At 36.8% G+C, this 16,194-nt stretch overlaps 2 long non-coding RNA genes across 2 annotated transcripts; both read right to left on the bottom strand.

Moving 5' to 3' along the window:
• Positions 8,274–9,220, bottom strand: LOC110262811. The gene is made up of 3 exons (XR_002347814.1): positions 9,167–9,220; positions 8,980–9,088; positions 8,274–8,481 (listed from the first exon to the last, which is right to left on the bottom strand). It is a non-coding gene; the product is annotated as an uncharacterized LOC110262811 (long non-coding RNA).
• LOC110262810 lies at positions 10,503–11,307 on the bottom strand. The gene is made up of 3 exons (XR_002347813.1): positions 11,196–11,307; positions 11,020–11,118; positions 10,503–10,529 (listed from the first exon to the last, which is right to left on the bottom strand). It is a non-coding gene; the product is annotated as an uncharacterized LOC110262810 (long non-coding RNA).

Here is a 16,194-nt window from a genome sequence, read left to right as displayed (position 1 = left end):
TAATATTATTCGATGACTTAACTGTTAGTGAATTTAGATACAACATTAATTAAATATGTGCCATTTATAAAATCCGGTTAATTGATGAATAATTAATTCGCAAATTAAAATTTATTTTAGAAAATTAGAAATATGATTTTTTTTTATGGTTTAATATGATAGAGAAAATTAAAATGAGAATATCGACACTAATTTTAAAGAATTTGGCCTAAGATTGGGCTAAACGGGCCAAACCGGTTGAACCGGACCCAAAATGGGCCCAAGGCCCAACCCACTGCACTTAGTTAAATGAGCCACAGCTCATTGTCTCCCTCACCTTATGCAAGACACACTGCAAGTGCAGCAAAGGGGCAGAACAATCACAAAAATTCAAAAACCCTTGGTTTGATTCAAAGTGGCATAACTTTTGATCTGGAGCACGATCGCCGCACCGTTTGTGACCACGCAATCGTGTCGCCGAGCCTCTACAAAGCCCACACCTTTATTCAAGAGGTAAGCCACGAATCTCTTCCAGTTTTCTCAGCTTTGATTTCAAAATTATTGGGTTAAAGTGTTGAGATTTTGGACTCTTTGATGTTATAGGATCCAATTAGCTTGAAGCGGAAGCATAATCTTGTCTCTTTGATCCTTGGATGTGGTAAGATTTCTCAACCCTAAGCCAAATGCTTGAGTTGTTGTGATTAGATATTGAGTTTATATGTGTGGGTGCATATTATGTGTTTTAGGCAATGTATATGTAAGAGGGTTGGAGCTTGGTGCACGAAAATTACTTCACACTATGTAATTCCGCACAACTAACCAGCAAGTGCACTGGGTCGTCCAAGTAATACCTTACGTGAGTAAGGGTCGATCCCACGGAGATTGTTGGCTTGAAATAAGCTATGGTTATCTTGCAACTCTTAGTCAGGATATTAATTAGTGGTTATCAATTGACTTGTAAATGAACAAGAGAGCATGAATTAAAGGTTACTTGTTATGCAGTAAATGAGAATATGTTGGAGTTTTGGAGATGCTTTGCCTTTTGAATCTCTGCTTTCTCTCTATCTTCTTTTTCACGCACGCACGTCCCTCCTATGGCAAGCTGTGTGTTGGAGGATCACCGTTGTCAATGGCTACCATCCTTCCTTTCAGTGAAAATGGTCCAGGTGCGCTGTCACCGCACGGCTAATCATCTGTAGGTTCTCGATCATACCGGAATAGGATTCGCCATCCTTTTGCGTCTGTCACTACGCCCAACACTCGCAAGTTTGAAGCTCGTCACAGTCATCCAATCCCAGAATCCTACTAGGAATACCACAGACAAGGTTTAGACTTTCCGGATTCTCAAGGATGCTGCCAATGGATTCTAGCTTATACCACGGAGATTCCGATTAAGGAATCTAAGAGATACTCATTCAATCTAATGTAGAACGGAGGTGGTTTTCAGGCATACATTCATAAGGTGAGAATGGTGATGAGTGTCACGGATCATCACATTCATCATAATAAGGCACAAATGAATATCTTAGATAGGAACAAACATAATTGAATAGAAAACAGAAATACTGGCATTAACTCATCGAGGCACAGCAGAGCTCCTCACCCCCAACAATGGAGTTTAGAGACTCATGCCGTCAAAAAGGTACAAAGTTTAAATCTGAAATGTCATGAGATACAAAATAAATCTCTAAAAGTTGTTTAAATACTAAACTAGTAACCTAGGTTTACAGAAAATGAGTAAACTATGATAGATGGTGCAGAAATCTACTTCTGGGGCCCACTTGGTGTGTGCTATAGCTGAGACTAAAGCTTCTCATGTGAATAAGGCTGTTTTGGGCATTCAACGCCAGCTTTGGATCCAATTCTGGCGTTGAACTCCAACTCCTAACTTGTTTCTGGCGCTGGACGCCAGACAGCAGCATGGAACTGGCGTTGAACGCCAGTTTACATCATCTATCCTTGAGCAAAGTATAGACTATTATATATTGCTGGAAAGCCCTGGATGTATACTTTCTAACGCAATTGGAAGCGCACCATTTGGAGTTCTGTAGCTCCAGAAAATCCACTTTGAGTGCAGGGAGGTCAGAATCCAACAGCATCAGTAGTCCTTTTTCAGCCTAAATTAGATTTTTGCTCAACTCCCTCAATTTCAGCCAGAAAATACCTGAAATTACAGAAAAACACACAAACTCATAGTAAAGTCTAGAAATATGAATTTTGCCTAGAAACTAATGAGAATAAACTAAAAACTAACTAAAATATACTAAAATCTATATGAAATTAACCCCAAAAAGCGTATAAAATACCCGCTCATCACAACACCAAACTTAAACTGTTGCTTGTCCTCAAGCAACTAGATAAATAAAATAGAATACAAATGAGTCAAGAAACAATAATATCTCAGAGTTTTTTGAGTGAAGCTCAGATTCTAATTAGATGAGCGGGGCTAGTAGCTTTTTTTTTGCTTCCGAACAGTTTTGGCACCTCGCTTTATCCATTGAAGCTCAGAGTGATTGGCATCTATAGGAACTTAGAATTCAGATAGTGTTATTGATTCTCCTTTTTTAGTATGATGATTCTTGAACACATCTACTTTATGAGTCTTGGCCGTGGCCCTAAGCACTTTGTTTTCCAGTATTACCACCGGATACATAAATGCCACAGTAGACACATAATTGGGTGAACCTTTTCAGATTGTGACTCAGCTTTGCTAAAGTTCCCAATTAGAGGTGTCCAGAGTTCTTAAGCACACTCTTCTTTTTGCTTTGGACCTTGACTTTAACCGCTCAGTCTCAAGTTTTCACTTGACACCTTCACGCCACAAGCACATGGTTAGGGACAGCTTGGTTCAGCCGCTTAGACCAGGGTTTTATTCTTTTAGGCCCTCCTATCCACTGATGCTCAAAGCCTTGAATCCTTTTTATTACCCTTGCCTTTTGGTTTTAAGGGCTATTGGCTTTTTGCTCTTGCCTTTTGGTTTTAAGAGCTTAGGCTTTTTCTGCTTGCTTTTTTTTTCTGCAAGCTTTTGTTCTTTGCTGCTTTTTCTTGCTTCAAGAATTATTTTTATGATTTTTCAGATTATCAATAACATGTCTCATGTTCATCATTCTTTCAAGAGCCAACATATTTAACAGTCTTAAACATCAAATTCAAAAGACATATGCACTGTTCAAGCATTTATTCAGAAGACAGAAAGCATTGCCACCGCATGTAAATAATTAGAATGTTTTTATTAAAAACTCGAAAATTATTGCCTCTTATTCTAAAGAAATTCTTCTATTTTATTCATGTTTGATGATGATGAGAAAATTAAATTATAGCTTAATTGGAGATAAAATAAAAAATATAGATACTAATTACTACTATATGACTCCAAGGTAAAACTAGAATAAGAACAGTTATCACAGAGTTAAGGCTAAGATTGGAATTTAACAACTTTTGTTCTGGGGAGTGGATGTTCCTCTAATCTGTGGGGTGCTTGGTCCTTCAAGAGATAATTTCTGGCGCTTCAATTCCCTTAAGTCGCGCCATTGCTCCTCCTGTTCTTTAATCAAATAGCAAAGAATGCTACTTTGTTCCTTCTGTTCTTTTATTATTTGTTCCATAGCTTCTTGCATCTTGGTAACTGATGTTTCAAGATACTCCCAGTATTCAGATTGAGGGATTTCTGGGAGAAATTCCTGTGTTTTCTTCTTGATGGGGTCATCCTGTGCTTGTTGTTTTTCCATTGATGCTTTGGTGATTGGTCGCTCAATTGAGATATACTCAGTTATTCCCATCCTTACTCCAGCGTCCTTGCAGAGCATAGAAATCAAGCTTGGATAAGCCAACCTGGCATCTTTGGAATTTTTATTTGTAATTTTGTAAAATTCATTTGAAATCAGTTGATGAACTTCCACTTCTTTTCCCATCATGATGCAATGGATCATCACTGCTCTTCTAATAGTGACTTCAGAACGGTTGCTAGTGGGCAGCAGAGAATGCCCAATGAAATCCAGCCATCCTCTGGCGACTGGTTTGAGATATTCTCTTTTGAGTTGATTAGGAATACCCTTCGTGATGGTGGTCCACCTGGCTCCAGGGATGTATATATCCTCTAGAATCTTATCCAGGCCCTTGTCTGTTCTCATCATTCTCCTATTGAAGGAGTCTGGATCATCTTTCAGCTGAGGTAGCTTTAAGATCTCCCTGATCTTGTCAGGGTGGGTATGAACAATCTTTCCTCTGACCACGGTCCGATAGTCATAGATAGCAGATCCAGATAGTCTTTGCCTGTCTATATGCCACATATTAGCATAAAACTCCTGGACCATATTCCTTCCCACTTTCGTTTCAGGATTGGCTAGGATCTCCCAGTTCCTGATTCGAATTTGCTCCTGGATCTCCGGATATTCGTCTTCTTTCAGATCGAATCTGACTTCCGGGATCACTGATCTTAGACCCATTATTTTGTAATAATGGTCTGAATGTTCTTTAGTTAAGAACTTCCCTTGATTCCAAAGTGGTTTTGGAACACTCTCTTTCTTGCCTCTTGGAGTGGGTTGTTTTCCTTTAGGAGCCATGATCTTAGTAATCATGGATGAGCACACCAAACTTAGAGGTTTGCTTGTCCTCAAGCAAAAAGAAAAGAAAGGAGAGGGAGAGAAGGAGAGCTAGGTGCAATGGTGGATGGGAGGGGAGGGAGGCCGAACCCATATTTAAAGGAGAGGGGGGTGGGTTTTCGAAAAATAGAGAGAAAGATAAGATAGAAGATATGATTTTTAGAAAAAAAATATGATAAGAAAAGATATGATTTAAAATTGAAAAGATATGAAAGATATCTGAAAAAGATAGATTTGGGATTTTGAAAAAGATAGTATGGATATTTGAAAAAGATATTGCTTAGTTGAAAAGATTTTTGAATGAAAAGAGAGAGATTTGTTTTGAAAATTTTGAAAAAGAGTTAGTTGGATTGAAAAAAAGGATTTGTGCTTATGGATTAAGATACATTTAATATTTTTAAAGAAGGGTTTTTAGAAATTAGGGATTTTAGAAATTAGGGTTCTTAACATGTTTATGCAAGAAATCATGAATTGGAACATGAAAATTAGGATTAAAATGAAAAATATGAAAAAAAAAACGAATTTACCTCCTCCCCACCATCCTGGCGTTTGAACGCCCAAACGCTGCATGTTTTGGGCGTTCAATGCCCAAATGCTGCTTCTCCTGGGCGTTCAACGCCCAGCTGCTGCTTATTTCTGGCGTTGAACGCCAAGAAGTCCTTTGTTACTGGGCATTTTTCTGAACGCCCAGAACGCTGTAAATCTGGCGTTAAACGCCCAGAAAGAGCTTCTTTCTGGCGTTCAACGCCCAGATGGCTATCCTTACTAGCGTTCAACGCCCAGTGGATGCTTCTGTTAGGCGTTGAACGCCCAAAACAGACTTTTACTGGCGTTTTCTTGCCAGTGAGCTCTTTTTCTCTGTTTTGCGTGCAAAATCTTTCTGTAACCCTGTGAACTTATACAATTGACTCTTTACCTTAGGATCAATGAACTTTATATAAACAAATAAAATCAAGAATAGGGCAAAATGCTTAGAGGAAGTGATGCCCCATGGCTGGATTGCCTCCCAGCAAGCGCTTCTTTATTGTCTTTAGCTGGACCTTGCTGAGCTTTTAATCTAGCTTCAGCCTTGAGCACTCTTAGAATATAAGTGTTTGAGTATGATGGTGGAAAAGGTCCCAAGAAGTCAATTCCCCATACGTCAAACAACTCAATCTCCAAGATTCCTTGTTGAGGCATGGCATAACCATGAGGCAGATTACCAGCTCTTTGGCAATTGTCACAGTTACGTACGAACTCTCGGGAATCTTTATAGAGTGTGGGCCAATAGAAGACACATTGGACGACCTTGGTGGCTGTTCGCTCACCTCCGAAATGGCCTCCATATTGTGATCCATGGCAATGCCATAGGATCCTCTGTGCTTCTTCTCTAGGCACACATCTCTGGATTATTCCGTCTGCACATCTCTTAAAGAGATAGGGTTCATCCCACAAGTAGTACTTTGCATCAGTAACTAATTTTTTCTTTTGTTGCCTGTTGTACTCTTTGGGTATGAACCTTGCAGCTTTATAGTTTGCAATGTCTGCAAACCATGGTGTTTCCTGAATGGCAAATAAATGCTCATCCGGAAAAGTCTCAGAGATCTCAGGAGAGGGGAGGGACGTTCCTTCTACTAGCTCTATTCGGGACAGATGATCAGCCACTTGGTTCTCTGTCCCTTTTCTGTCTCTTATTTCTATATCAAACTCTTGCAGAAGCAACACCCATCTTATGAGCCTGGGTTTTGAATCCTGCTTTGTGAGTAGATATTTGAGAGCAGCATGGTCAGTATACACAATCACCTTTGATCCTACCTAGTATGATCTAAACTTGTCAATGGCATAAACCACTGCAAGTAATTCTTTTTCTGTGGTTGTGTAATTCTTCTGGGCATTATTTAAAACGCGGCTAGCATAATAAATGACGTGGAGAAGCTTGCACTACAAGAAAAATACCCATTCAGGTACACTTGAAAAGTGTAGCCAAAAGTGAAAAAAAATGATGCCTTAGGCTACGGCTACGCTTTTTGGGCTACGGCTACGCTTTTAGGAGTGATTCCTATTCGGCCGTTGCCTATTCTCAAAGGCTACGCTTTTCTGCACCAAGGGCTACGCTTTTGGCGTTTGGGAATAGGGTACGCTTTTCAAGTGATGCTGTCCAGGACCAAAGGCTACGCTTTTCAGCTTTCATTTTTCCAGAATAGGCTACGCTTTTCAACGCTACTGCATCACCTGTAAAGCGTAACCACATTGTATACCATAGCTACTTTTTATAAGCGTAGCCATAGGTCCCTCTTTATATATATATATATATATACTATAGCTACTGTATATAAGCGTAGCCTTAGGTCCCTTATTTTTTTTCTCTATATATATATATATATATATATATATACTCTTTATAAGTGTAGCCTTAGGTCCTTCATTATTTTTTTTTTAATTTTCTATATGTATATAATATTCTAATAACTTTTTATAAAACATAATATTTAATAATATTATTACATATATAATTTTACATTTTTATTTAAATGAGTTAAATATTATAAAATAAAAATAAATACATAATTATACTAAATAATTTCTTTAAATAAAATTATCTCTAACCAAAATATATTTACAATAATGATAAAAAAAGGTTTTGCATAAGCAATAAATTTCACTATGAATGCTGATGTACCAGGGGCATAACCAATATATTATATACAAATGGGTCTGTTCATATTTTACAAAATCAGAAAGAAAAAAAAGTTACAAAATTTGGATGGAAAAATGAAGAGAATAATCCACACCTCAAAAATATATGCACTTGTCTGACCACACAAACTATGGCATATTCATGAGATTAGCACCAGAAAAATGACTTGTGATGAAAACCATGGTTAACCATGGTCCATATGTTTGAATAAAACCCATCAGATCTTTCAAGTAGATCCACGTGAAGGAAACCACTCGAACATATAACTTTGTCAGCAAGAAAACATGATGTACATCGAGCAAAGATGAAGTCTGCATTCACCTTCATATATCTTCCATCGTTGCAAAGTTTTTCTCTTCCAATAAATCTTGAATGAGTCTACAATAGACAGATACAAGGAACTATTTTGTTCATGAGAGTGCACATTGTGAGGGAACAAGTAAAAGAGAATCTGTAATATTGGAAAAAGAACTAAAGCAGAATGCACAGGTCAAGAAAGTGAACCTTTTTATAAAATGGCAAAAGATTTATGAACCGCAAAAATATGTGGCACTCTTCAAATGAGAAATCAAATATGAGGAAAAATAATTAAAAAAAAAAAGATAAAAATAGCCTTAGGCGTTTGAGCATATTATCATACAAGACAATAAAAAATTAAGACACTCTTTAGGTTTTTCTTTTTCTTTTTTCATTTTTTTTAAAAAATTGTATTTGTTTTACAGAAAAGTAGAGTATAGAGTAGAAGAAATTACCATAATGACAAACATAATTCATGAATGCATTTTTATTTTTGCTGCTTATCTTCCACAGATAAATAATGGTGCCCCATATGTGCTTTTGTTTCTACTTTCTACTACTGTTGTTTACTCAAACTGTTATATAATTAACCTTTTTTCACTCAAAATAATGGTTTCAGTTGTTCAGAATTGAATATGCCTTCCAAGAAAAAGGATACAAAAAATATCAAATATAACAAAGCCACTACAATGTTTATGAAAAGATAAATTAACTATCCAATAAGCAGTTCCCAAATGTAGGGTGTAACTGCAGTGCACACATAATAGGCATGAATCATAGTTATATCATATATGCTATATTAGTTATAATTTAGTGTACAAACTGACATGCTATAGTTTCAACAGTAATCTAGATTATATATACCTGCAGTGTGGTGCTGCATGCTTTTCACAACCGAACATCATGTCTGAATAAGTCAAAAAACACCTGTAAAATCTCATCAGAAGAATGCAACAAAGTGAACCTTTGCTAGAATGGAATTAAAAAGATGCCAAATACATTTCTAAATGACTCCCTTTACAAAAGGAAAACTGCAATGACAGCGGAGAAAGGCAATGATTACTGGCTTATTGCTGTGTGTGCTTAAAAAAGTCCTCTCTGATTTGCATGTTTAATTCCAAGCATGTTATAAAAATCATTTAACAATAATGTAGAACCAAAGGTAAGAGGAAAATGACGGCGCTAATTGCTGAGACATTGGAACTATTCTCATGTTAGGAGTCTAATAGCAATGCCATTTGGCTAGCCTTGTACCAGTTGGACATAGTTAACATAATTATATCATGTCAGTGTTATTGCTTTTGTCACCTCATATTATATATAACACAAAATGATTAAGGATTCTATTTTTCATCATCTATTACATTTTTACCATTTATTTTAACATCGTTGTTGTTGCAATCATGTCAATGAATCCAAGCGTACCTTAGAACTTCTTAACAGAGTAAGCAGGACAAGCGTCCATTCTTTAAGCTTGACAGAGCACATGTGAGCAAGGAGAAAGTAAGTATCCAATTGCCTCTGTAATTTGAAGCTGATAACATACAATAATGTCATTAGTGAGCAGCAAAGAAAATATTAGAATATATCTACCTAAGCTTCAGCACTTAACTGTCGAAGTTATTGCACCAGGATATAAAATGGCTTCAGCACTTCATTTAATTATCTGCATTAACCCTTAAATAAATTTATTATCTCCAGAAATTGGACAGATTTTAACTCTCAGTAAATTATCATAGAAAAACAAAACTATTCCAACATCACCTATGAGACTATAGCAACCAAGATCATCAAGGTTTGGGTTGGTTATACAAGAGAATTAAGAAGAAGAAGGAGAAATGGAAAATGGAAATTACGAGTTACTAAAATCACTAAACCATATAAAGAGATAAGGGATATTACTACGACATCGAGCCATCAGACTGGTCTCATTGCTGGTTACCTACATATTTTAGAAGCCATCTGTTAGCAATAGCCACACCAGAAGTTCTGAGAGAAATAATTTTTAAGGTTAGAACAAATATTACGATTGTAGCTACTGTCCCTTCTGTTTTTTCCTATAAAGTATCGCGACAAGACCACATGACCCTTATCACTTTTCCATGTAGTAAAGAATGATTCTTCAACTCAATTGCACGACTTGCTATTCATGAAAATCAAAGACAATGAATAAAACTAACAGTAATTAGACTATATTAATTAATAAGATAACACTCTTAATATGCTATGATTTTATTTTTTCAATCCTTTTCAGTTAGTGAAAACTTAGAATTTTCACCCTACATATGAAAATCAAGAATAGTAGTAACACAACTTGGTTAGAAGAAACAACTAGAAAAAACAATTGAACATTGTAAAACCTATCTTGTAAGTTCCAAGCTGATACGGTTTAATCAAACTCAATCACGTGTATGAATATCCTTTACAATTTATAATTTCTAGTTTATTAAAAACCGATACACAAGTCCAGCTTGATGGAAGCCTGAAGCTTATATCCACATATCCCCAAACTAATAAAATAAGAAGAAATCAAATAAAATCATCGACAATGTGAGAAAATCACATATCGCAAGTTCTTTGTCCTTCTCCTACAGTATAAACTTTGTTCACATCTCAATCATATAACTCTAATTTTCAAAGCAAAACCGACTCAGATTTTTCTCAAGATGCTGTGCTTCAATAATAATACTGAAAAAAAATGACACACAAAGATCCAAGCAATTCAAGTTCACCCTTCAACTCAACGCAGAAAAAGCAAAAAGAATAGCAATCCAATGCAGCAGCCAGCAGGGGAAAGAATGTTAATGCTACCAGATAAAGATCCTTCATTCTTTAGAAAATCAAGTTCTTCCTCAACGAGAAAATGAAAAGGACAAAAAAAAAGAAAACAGAGAAGGAAGAAGACCGACAAACACAAGATCCATTCAGCTTGTGCTAGTTGAGTCAGACAGCACGACAGAAATTGAAGCAGAGTACTGACAGTTAAAAAATTAGCTGCATAAGTGTCATAATATTACCATATGAAAGTGTCGATCTAAATTCTACAATATATATTCTCCCATTTCAGCAGAAATTGGAACACTCAATTGACTGCAATAATCACTGCATATGTCTCAAATCAAGCTTGGGTTCCCAAAATACATCTTAAAATTTACAGGTACTTCAAGTTATTGATTCAATCAACAAAGCAATTTAAAAGCATAAGAATAATCCTCTCTTGAGAATACTCTGCTCTCTTTAAAAGCGAAATTTAAACAAGAAAAAATCAACAAGAACAATAACAAAAAAAAGAATAATAATTCAGTTGACACATGGTGAAATTTACATTTGTGATTTTAGTTTGATCTGGCAGTCCACAGATAAATAACACAGAATACAGAAGCTAAAACCCCCAATTAAAACCCTAAAATGAAAACCCAAAACCTCCCAAATTTTACAGAACCATCATTATCATCGGGCGCTTACCTCGCTTGTAAGGGATCGATGCTTTGCCTCATTGGAAACCTTGATGCTTCACAGTAGAGCAGAGAAGAGGTCGCTAGAGAGCACACAGTTTTTTTGACACTGCACAGAGAGGGCGAGTGAGAGAGAGCGAGTAAGAGAATGAGTGAGAAGAAAAGAACGAGGCACAGAATGCTTACTTGGTGAGCGCGGTGATGAATGGCAACGGTGAAGAAGAGATGAGCGACGATGAATCGAAGGTGAAAACCCTTGAAGAAGAGATGAGCAGCGGCGACGAATCGAAGGAGATGGCACGCGAGTTTGTGCAGGTAGCGTGAATTGGTGACTGATGAGCGGATAATTTATACGCTTTTTGGCATTGTTTTTAGCATGTTTTTAGTAGGATCTAGTTACTTTTAGGGATGTTTTCATTAGTTTTTATGTTAAATTCACATTTCTAGACTTTACTATGAGTTTGTGTGTTTTTTTTGTGATTTCAGGTATTTTCTGGCTGAAATTGAGGGACTTGAGCAGAAATCAGATTCAGAGGTTGAAAAAGGACTGCTGATGCTGTTGGATTCTGACCTCCCTGCACTCAAAGTGGATTTTCTGGAGTTACAGCACTCGAAATGGCGCGCTTCCAATTGCGTTGGAAAGTAGACATCCAGGGCTTTCCAGAAATATATAATAGTCCATACTTTGGCCAAGCATTGACGACGTAAACTGGCGTTCAATGCCAGCCTTCTGCCCAAATCTGGCGTCCAGCGCCAGAAAAGGATCCAAAACCAGAGTTGAACGCCCAAACTGGCACAGAAACTGGCGTTCAACTCCACAAATGGCCTCTGCACGTGCTACACTCAAGCTCAGCCCAAACACACACCAAGTGGGCCCCGGAAGTGGATTTATGCATCAATTACTTACTCATGTAAACCCTAGTGACTAGTTTATTATAAATAGGACCTCTTACTATTGTATTAGGCATCTTTGGACTGTATTTTGATCCTGTGATCACGTTTTGGGGGCTGGCCATCTCGGCCATGCCTGGACCTTCACTTATGTATTTTCAACGGTAGAGTTTCTACACTCCATAGATTAAGGTGTAGAGCTCTGCTGTTCCTCAAAGATTAATGCAAAGCACTACTGTTTTCTATTCAATTCTTCTTATTTCTCTTCTAAGATATCCATTCGCACCCAAGAACGTGATGAAGGTGATGATTATGTGTGACGCTCATCATCCTTCTCCCTTATGAACGCGTGCCTGACAAACACTTCAGGATAGTAGAAAGAACGTGGAACATAATTTCGTGCACCAAGTTTTTGGCGCCGTTGCCGGGGATTGTTTGAGTTTTCGGCAAGCTTTTGGTCCGGTAACATCAGTGCCAGATTCCCTTTTGATCCGGCAACAGCACCAAGTTTTTGGCGCCGTTGCCGGGGATTGTTTGAGTTTGGACAACTGACGGCTCATCTTGTTGCTCAGATTAGGTAATTTTCTTTTCGTTTTGTTTTAAAAAAAAGCTTTCAAAAATATTTTCAAAAATCTCTCATATGTTTTCGAAAAAAAAATAAAAATGTTTTCAAAAATTTATTCAAAATTTTTAAGAATGAATTCTAGTATTTCATGAAGCATGTGAAGCCTGGCTGGCTGTAAAGCCATGTCTAAATTCATTTGGACTGAGGCTTGCAATTTGTTATCAAGAGCAACTTAGTTGTTGTTCATCCACCTGCTGCTGATCCATGATCACCTGCTGAAGCTTGGCTGGCCATTGGCCATGTCTAGTGTTTTGGACTGGAGCTTTCATTGAAAGCTTGGCTGGCTAGTGAGCCATGTCTAATTCCTGGACTGAAGCTTTAGACTAACATGGCAAGATTCCTGGAATTCATATTAAAAATTTTGGAATCCTTATTTTTTCTTTTTCATACTATTTTCGAAAAAAAAAATTCAAAAAAAAATTAGAAAATCATAAAAATCAAAAATATTTTCTGTTTCTTGTTTGAGTCTTGAGTCATATCATAAGTTTGGTGTCACTTGCATATGCATCTTGCTTTTTTTCGAAAATTTCATGCATTCATAGTGTTCTTCATGATCTTCAAGTTGTTCTTGGTAAGTCCTCTTGTTTGATCTTGATGATTTGTTGTTTTGTGTTGTATGTTGTTTTTCATATGCATCCTTGAATTCTTAGTGCGTAAGTATTAAAGAATTCTAAGTTTGGTGTCTTGCATGTTTTCTTTGCATTAAAAATTTTTCAAAAATATGTTCTTGATCTTCATCATGATCTTCATAGTGTTCTTGGTGTTCATCTTGACATTCATAGCATTCTTGCATGCATTCATTGTTTTGATCTAAAAATTTCATGCATTGCATAATTTTCATGTTTTTCATAAAAATTTCAAAAATCAAAAAAATATCTTTCCCTTTTTCTCTCATCAAATTCGAAAATTTGAGTTGACTTTTTCAAAATTTTTAAAAATCAAGTTGTTTCTCATGAGTCAAATCAAATTTTCAATTTGAAAACCTTATCTTTTTCAAAATCTTTTTCAAAAATCAAATCTTTTTCAAAATTCTTAGTTATTTTCGAAAATTTCAAAAATATTTTTCAAAAATCTTTTTCTTATTTTTATACCATATTTTCGAAAATAACAATAACAATCAATGTTTTGATTCAAAAATTTGAAGTTTGTTACTTGCTTGTTAAGAAAGATTCAAACTTTAAGTTCTAGAATCATATCTTGTGATTTCTTATGAATCAAGTCATTAATTGTGATTTTAAAAATAAAATCTTTTTCAAAACTAATCCTATCATATCTTTTCAAAATATCTTCTTATCTTATCTTGTTCAAAAATATCTTTTCAAAACATCTTTTCTAACTTCCTAACTTCTTATCTTTTCAAAATTTGTTTCAACTAACTAACTAACTTTTTGTTTGTTTCTTAACTTTTTCAAAACTACCTAACTAACTCTCTCTCTCTCTCTAATTTTCGAAAATATCTTCCCCTTTTTCAAAAATTTCTTTTTAATTAACTAATTATTTTTATTTTTATTTTTTTTGATTTCAAAAATTTTCGAAAAAAAATACTAAACATTTTTCAAAAACTATTTTCAAAAATCACTAACTCCTTTTCAAAATAATTTTCGAAAATTATACCTCCCCCATCCCATTCTATTTATTCATTCATATCCTAACATCTCATCTCACATCTCTTCCATTAGTACAGTTGCATTTCTTCCTTTATATTACATTCTTTGTCTCCCCGTTTTCTTCCACTCACAAAGGGATCCCTATACTGTGGTATAAAGGATCTCTATTATTATTATCATTTTTTTGGCCATTCTTCCTTGTCATATGAGCAGGAGCAAGGATAAGAACATTCTTGTGGAAGCAGATCCAGAACCTGAAAGGACTCTGAAGAGAAGATTAAGAGAAGCTAAAATACAACAATCCAGAGATAACCTTTCAGAAATTTTCGAACAGGCAGAGGAGATGGCAGCCGAAAATAATAATAATGCAAGGAGGATGCTTGGTGACTTTACTGCACCTAATTCCAATTTACATGGAAGAAGCATCTCCATTCCTGCCATTGGAGCAAACAACTTTGAGCTGAAACCTCAATTAGTTTCTCTGATGCAGCAGAACTGCAAGTTTCATGGACTTCCATCTGAAGATCCTTTTCAGTTCTTAAATGAATTCTTGCAGATATGTGATACTGTTAAGACTAATGGAGTAGATCCTGAAGTCTACAGGCTCATGCTTTTCCCTTTTGCTGTAAGAGACAGAGCTAGATTATGGTTGGATTCTCAACCTAAAGACAGCCTGAACTCTTGGGATAAGATGGTCACGGCTTTCTTAGCCAAGTACTTTCCCCCTCAAAAGCTGAGCAAGCTTAGAGAGGATGTTCAAACCTTCAGACAGAAAGAAGATGAATCCCTCTATGAAGCTTGGGAAAGATACAAACAATTGACCAAAAAGTGTCCTTCTGACATGCCTTCAGAATGGACCATCCTGGATATATTATATGATGGTTTATCTGAGCTATCAAAAATGTCACTGGACACTTCTGCAGGTGAATCCGCCACAACCAAACTCTAAGTTTGGTGTTGAACTCCCATATCCAAACTCTAAGTTTGGTGTTGGAGAGTCTCAACAAAGCTCTGCACATCTGTGAGGCTCCATGAGAGCCCACTGTCAAGCTATTGACATTAAAGAAGCGCTTGTTGGGAGGCAACCCAATGTTTATCTAATTCTTATTTTTATTGTTTTTCATGTTTTCTTAGGTTCATGATCATGTGGAGTCACAAAATAAATAAAAAAAAATTGAAAACGGAATCAAAAACAGCAGAAGAAAAATCACACCCTGGAGGAGCATCTGTCTGGCGTTCAGCGCCAGAACAGAGCATGGTTCTGGCGCTGAACGCCCAAAATGGGCAGCTTCTGGGCGCTGAACGCCAGAGTTGGATACAAAGGCATTTTTACATGCCTAAGGGTGCAGGGATGTAATTCCTTGAACACCTCAGGATCTGTAGACCCCACAGGATCAACTCAGGATTTGTGGACCCCACATGATCCACTCAGGATCTGTGGACCCCACAGGATCCCCACCTACCTCCACTCACTTCTTCTCACCACTCTCTTTCACACAACCCCATAACCACTCTTCCCTAAAAGCCCTTCACCAATCACCTCAATCTCTCTTCCCCATTAAATCTTCACCATTCACATCCATCCACTCTTCCCCATAAACCTACCTCAAACTCCACCTACCTTCAAAATTCAAAACCAATTTCCCACCCAAACCCACCCATATGGCCAAACCAATACCCCCCCTCCCTTCCCTATTTAAAGACCTCCATTCTTCATCAAATTCACACAACACACCCCTCTACACTCCTCTTGGCCGAAACCACATATCCCTCTCCCTCTCCATATTTTTTCTTCTTCTTCTATTCTTTTGTTTATTGCTCGAGGGCGAGCAATATTCTAAGTTTGGTGTGGTAAAATCATAGCTTTTTTGTTTTTCCATTACCATTGATGGCATCTATGACCGGAGAATCCTCTAGAAGAGGGAAAGGGAAGACAAGAGCTTCCACATCCGAGTCATGGGAGATGGAAAGATTCATCTCCAAAGCCCATCAAGACCACTTATATGATGTTGTGGCCAAGAAGAAGGTGATCCCTGAGGTCCCTTTTAAACTCAAAAGAAAT

This window comes from Arachis ipaensis, chromosome B05, assembly GCF_000816755.2.
Source record: "Arachis ipaensis cultivar K30076 chromosome B05, Araip1.1, whole genome shotgun sequence".
NCBI lineage: Eukaryota > Viridiplantae > Streptophyta > Magnoliopsida > Fabales > Fabaceae > Arachis > Arachis ipaensis.
Note: the sequence above shows the minus strand (reverse complement) of the source record. Positions and strands in the feature narration are given on the sequence as shown.